The sequence below is a fragment of the Syzygium oleosum genome, unplaced genomic scaffold (assembly GCF_021117445.2).
Source record: "Syzygium oleosum isolate NSW1041296 unplaced genomic scaffold, Sole_v2.1 Sole_v2.02, whole genome shotgun sequence".
Lineage (NCBI taxonomy): Eukaryota > Viridiplantae > Streptophyta > Magnoliopsida > Myrtales > Myrtaceae > Syzygium > Syzygium oleosum.
The window spans coordinates 10195915-10201914 of NW_026607486.1; positions in this window are offsets into that span (position 1 = coordinate 10195915).

Here is a 6000-nt window from a genome sequence, read left to right on the forward strand (position 1 = left end):
TGGATCTCCCGAACCTTGGGAGTATTAACTTCGTCCAATGAATGTTCATGATATTAGGTCGTTCAAGAGCATTTCTGCTGTCCAAAAGCATACATACAGAACTTCACTTTCCTTTCTAATTTTTCTGTTTAAAGATGATGAGTGGAATTTCGAACCGTGCTGCTGATATGTTGTATCACTATATGAAGTCCACTGCCATCGGGTGAGACATTACCTCAGAGTTATTATGAGGAAAAGAATATCATGATGGAATTGGGCCTTTGGTTTATAAGTTGACATGCTTGCAAACATGACTGTACTTTATTAGAGAGAGAGAGACATGGAAACTTGCAAATGGTGACTTGGAACTTGCAGATGGAACATCATAAAATAGTTTTACAAATCAGGAATATTTGTTGAGCAAAGACAATACAGACATAGATTCGTGACACACAGAAATTCATGGTTTCGTATTGGCATCAATTTTTAATTTCAATATTTTCACTTATTGTTTAGTTCCATATGTATAGTTCAAACTTTGTTGATTTTGGGAGAGCTTGATTCGGTATTTGGCTTTGTAGTTGTTCCTTCATAGCTGTTAATGCTTAATGTATCTGTTAGATGCGTCGTTTTCCTCCTTCCAGGTTTGGCTTTAGAGGGCGTCCTTGAACAAAAGCCACATAATCTTCAACGACTACACAAAACAGTCCAGTGCTTTCAAAGTCTGCTTCGTTACTAGCACAACCTACCTCCATGCTTTTACAACATAGCTCAAATTGGAGTAAGCTTTGGCCCCATAGTCTTGTTGTCCCCAATCGAGAACCCATTCTACTGCTAATACTATTCCTAGTATCAAGGGTAAGAAATTCTCTTTATTATTAGAATGAATAGAAGTATATGGAGTTATCCATCATGTATGTCATACTGCAGCTTCCGCCTTTAAGAAGAGATGACGTGGGAAAGCTAAAGAAATGGCATTGACAGAGCACTTTTTACAGAGAGGGGCGAAAATCCTTGATAGAAATCAGGTAAGAGAAGTTCCCATTTTTTTTGTATAGCTTATATCATAAATAATAATTTCTAAGGAGTATGCATATCTTAACTCTCTCTCCCAATCCATAAATGACACTTTTTTTGCTTTCCCACGTCCTCACAAGAAGGTGAATGCTTCGTGAAAAACGAGTAGTAGGACATACGGGGTGAATAAGTTTAAATATTCTCTTATATATTCTAGTAAGAGAATGAATTTGCTACCCATGCTACTAGCAACGGTCTTAGTAGTAGAATAGGTCCTCGATTAGAGACCGAAAGCCAATGGGGTCAAAGCTGGCTTTGTAAGCTATGTTGTGAAAAGGATGGGAGTAGGTTGTGCTAGTAATGAAGCAGACTTTGAAGGCACTGGATTGTTTTGGTCAGATATTGTAGAAGATCATGTGGCTTTTCATGGAGGATACCCTCTTGAAGGCATACTTGGCGGGAGATAACCATATATATAACATACATAAAGCATGAATATTACGAAGGCACACTTACAATGCCACGATCGAATCAAGCTCTCTCAAAAAAAATAAAATCTGAGTCATAAGGAGCTGAACAATAATATTAAAATATTAAAATTAAAACAAGCGATGCGTAAAAGCAACCATGAATTGTAATTGTATACATCAAGCCTAATCCATCTGTTGTTTGTCACAAGCGATATTTGTATCCTCCTCTAACATTTCTAGATTATTAGAACTATCTAGGGGTGATTGATTTTAGGATGGGTAAGTTCCAAACAAAAAACTTGGAACACTGTCAAAGTCGGTTCCTAATTTTTGAAACTAATATCAGAAGTGGTTCACTAAGGAACCGACCTGGACCCAAACTGGTTTGTTATAGGCCGGTTCCAAGGTCAACTTGATATGTCTACCTTTTTTCTTCTGTTTTTATTTTTTTGTGGATTAAGCATATTTATTTTGTATATAAAACTTACCCATAAACAAAATAAAATACTTCATGTATCGTCCATCGAGTGCCCAAGTGGTCACATAACAAAAGTCAAATAACATAATGTGCATAAGAGGACAATAACATTATCATAAGTCTTGGGCTCTTGGCCAAAACAAAGTAACAAACTATACAAAAAATCTCAGTAAACTTGCCCTAAAGGTCAAATATACAATATGAAACACAAAGCTCTTAACATGAATAGTAGAACTTCATTCCCTATTCATCCCTAAGAGAGTTTTTCAAGTTTTAACCACCTGAAAACAAAACAAACAACAAAATTAATCACTTAGCAATAGTTTTAAATTGAAATTTCAATATATTGAACTCAAACAATTAATAGAAAACCTCACACATATTAATCCCATTTCAACTTGCAAACTTTATTTACCAATGATAATCTCGATAGTAAGACAAATCATATTGAACAAAAAGAAGAGATTAAACAAAACATTTACTTATTAGATATACAAAGGAACTACAAGATAAAAAGAAATATACATGACTTATCTAACTCAAACTATTCCACTTTTTCGATGAACTCTTTCAATATTAACTGGCACAGGAAGGGTATTCAATCAATCTTGAGTGCAAATCAAAGCTTATACCCCTCTAGGAGTCAACATTAAAAAGTCATTAAGCACATGATCCAATGCACTAAAAGCCAACTATAAAGCAATGGTAAATAGGTGAATAGTTGAAACATCCCAAGACAACAGAGATAGGATTTTATACTTTGAGCACTACTTTTCCACCACAAAGGTCAAGATTAAGAACATCTTCACATTCGGAGCTTGAAGATATTAATCAACCTTAGATTTGTTGCCCTCGGACATACTTTTCTCCTTCAAAAAGTTCTCCCACCGAACTTTGGGATCATCCTTAATTAACCACCATTATCGTCTGTCACGCCCCGAACCCCACGGCACGCTACATCCCTCGCAAAGGTCGATTCGATGCGACGTCCCAGGACGCGTCGCCGACCCAACGCCCAAACGACAGAGAACAAAGCACAACGGAAATAGCAAACACCCGAACTATAAATCACATAACCAAGGATAGCCGCATAACCATCAACATGAACAATTACACACTTGCATTGCCAGGGAGAACATATACAATATTCATATACAGCACGAACCTCAAAAAATCAAAAGCGGGTCAATGGCCACTACTATCAAAAAGGGGTAAGTGGCCCGGGTAATCAGGGTTACTAAAACTAGATGGGCTTCGGTCAAAAAGGTATTGGCCCTCTCTATCTAGGACTAAGGGCTAAACCTACGGAACCCAGTCTGAGTCGGATCCCGATGACTCGAAAGAGTTATCAGACATCTCAGCCTCCGAGTCTAGGGAATCCTGCTCGGACTCGGCCCCAGCTGACTCCTCCTCGGAATCCATCGGCTCGGCTTCGTCCTCCTGCACCATATCCTGCTCCATGGGCTCTGGTTCCTCGTCCTCCGAATCCATCGGCTCCGGACCTGAATCCCCATCCTCCGGTACCCGATCAGGGCTCAGCAACTCTCTATCAGGGCACTGAGGGTCAACATCCCCCGAATCGGTAAGTGGAACCTCAAAGGATCGGAGAGGCCCGTAGGTCCCCTCATGGTCCCTGATACACCACGCTATATATCTATGGACCTGGTCAACATCTTCGCCCGCATCGACCCGAACTGTAGACAGGTATCTAACCCAAAAATCCCCGTTCCCTGCGGGGTACACCGACTCCTCCCGGTCTATCCGGTAAGGAATCCCAAAACGAACAGGTACTGCAGACATCTCAAGGCCGGGGGTCTGAAAAATTGGGTTTCAACAACGGTGAGAATAAATCTCAGCGAGTAGGTTCCCTAAACCTAAGCTAGGCTAACATGCACCTCCTGACGAGCACTAATCAACACACCAATCAAGTCATAATTGACCTAGGCCCTCGGGCCCAAATCCAATACTCACCTTGCCCTGCAGGTTAGGCACTTACAATTCAAGAATAAAACATAAGACCCAATCGCGACACATGCACACATCACTTGGTCACAACGCATGTCATGCTTATGCTCGTACTCATACGCGTGCTCACGCCTCATCAATGCATTTTCGCACGCTCGCATTCTTGCACACTTGCAATTATCAATTCTCCTCCGACCCGCGTAAAACGCATCAGGTCCGACACTTCGAGATTGATCTCTAGCCAGCGAAAAACACATCAGGCTCATGACACATAACCCGCGTAAAACGCATCAGGTTGGTCATCTTCCGGTAATCCGGGCATCGTCCCGCGTAACACGCCTCAGGACGGTTTCAATACCCCGCGTAAAACGCATCAGGGCTTTATGTGATCACACATTCACAATCACCAATTATTATCTGAACCCCGCGTAAAACGCATCATGGCATTTTAGGTGATCACATGTTCATGCCGTTCGTGCACTCACGTATAATGCTCATGATATGCCCATACTCAGTATGCACGCACAGGACCACAATGTCACACTCGACATTCGTGAATTCCACACTGGGCACTCAACATGATTTGGATACATACTCAATTCGCGTCTCAATATGTTCAATGAACCAACCAATCCAAATCAATCACAACATATAGTTTAGCACCCAAATTCACGCAAATAAGCACTAAAACTACACATGCCGATTGCCTACCAAACATTTCACAAATTGGCCATGCCAATCATATCACAGAGCATCACACAATCACATTCAAGTCACATCTAATTTAGCATCCTCTCGGGTGATCACCGTTCCCTAAGCCGTTCACCCTAAAACCTCGAATAAACAATTATGGCCCGAATCCTCCCGATACTAAACCAGCCATGAACAGTCCATCTTAGGCCATCAATTCACTTCCAATTTATCACGTTAGGCTCCCCAATTTACCATGAAAACAGCTACTACTCGGCCTACAAATCACATCCGCCAAATCCGCAATTTCGCCCAAATCAAGGCTCCTAAGCTCAGCCGCCACACAGCACATTATGAACCACTAAACCTCAATTAAAATATCACGCTAAGCCACCAAATGCGCCACAACGTCAGCCCTTAACAGCCTCCACCAACTAACCCCCAAATTACCGTAATTAACCCCTAAAACCCATCTAGAAATGTAAATTAGCCTAATTAGGGTTTAGGGTTGTACTCACTTGGAATCCTAAGCTCCACACAAGGCTGAACAAGAGGCGAGGGCGGCTGAACAGCGGCGGGGCAAGCGGCGGGGAACGGGCGGCCTTCACGGCGGCGGCACCGGCGGCGACGGCTTGCGGACGGCGTCCACGGTGGGGGCTGCTCACGTGGCCGAGAGGGGGAACGAAGAGAGGGAGAGAGAGACGGCTGAATGGTGGTGGCGAGGCGAGGTAAACGGCAGCACACGGCGGCGACGACGGCACCGGCAAGTGGCGAGTGGCGGCGGCGTGAGGTCGGGAGGGGAAGAGCTCGCGGGAGAGGGGAAAGAGGAGAGGGGGAGAGACCGGCTGGCTTGGGGAGGGGGAAATGAGGAAGAGAGAGAGAGACTAGAGTGTTTATGCTTGAGTGAGAAAGTGGGGTGGTTGACCAACCAAGCAAAAATGCCCATCTTACCCCTAAACCAAGGGCTAGGATCACATCTAACTAAAACAACTAGGGGCACACTTGTCCAACATTCTAACCATAATAATATTAATAAGGGCAAAAGGACACTATTGGTGCCATAACTTGTGTACGGAGATCACTTTGGTGCCATAACTTTTTTTCGGATCACTTTGGTGCTAAAATCAGAGAAAAAAGATCACTTTAGTGACCCGGCCAAAATTCCGGCCAAAAAAAGAGCCACGTCAGATTTCCGGCGAGCCATGTCAGATTTTCGGTAAGCCATGTCAGCATCGGAAATTAATAAAAAAAGAGACACGTCAGATTTCCGGCGGCCATGTCAGCATTGGCACTAAAGTGATCGTTTTTCAAAAAAGTTGGCACCAAAGTGATCCTAAAACAAGTTGTGGCACCAAAGTGATCTCCGTACACAAGTTATGACACCAATAGTGTCCTTTTGCC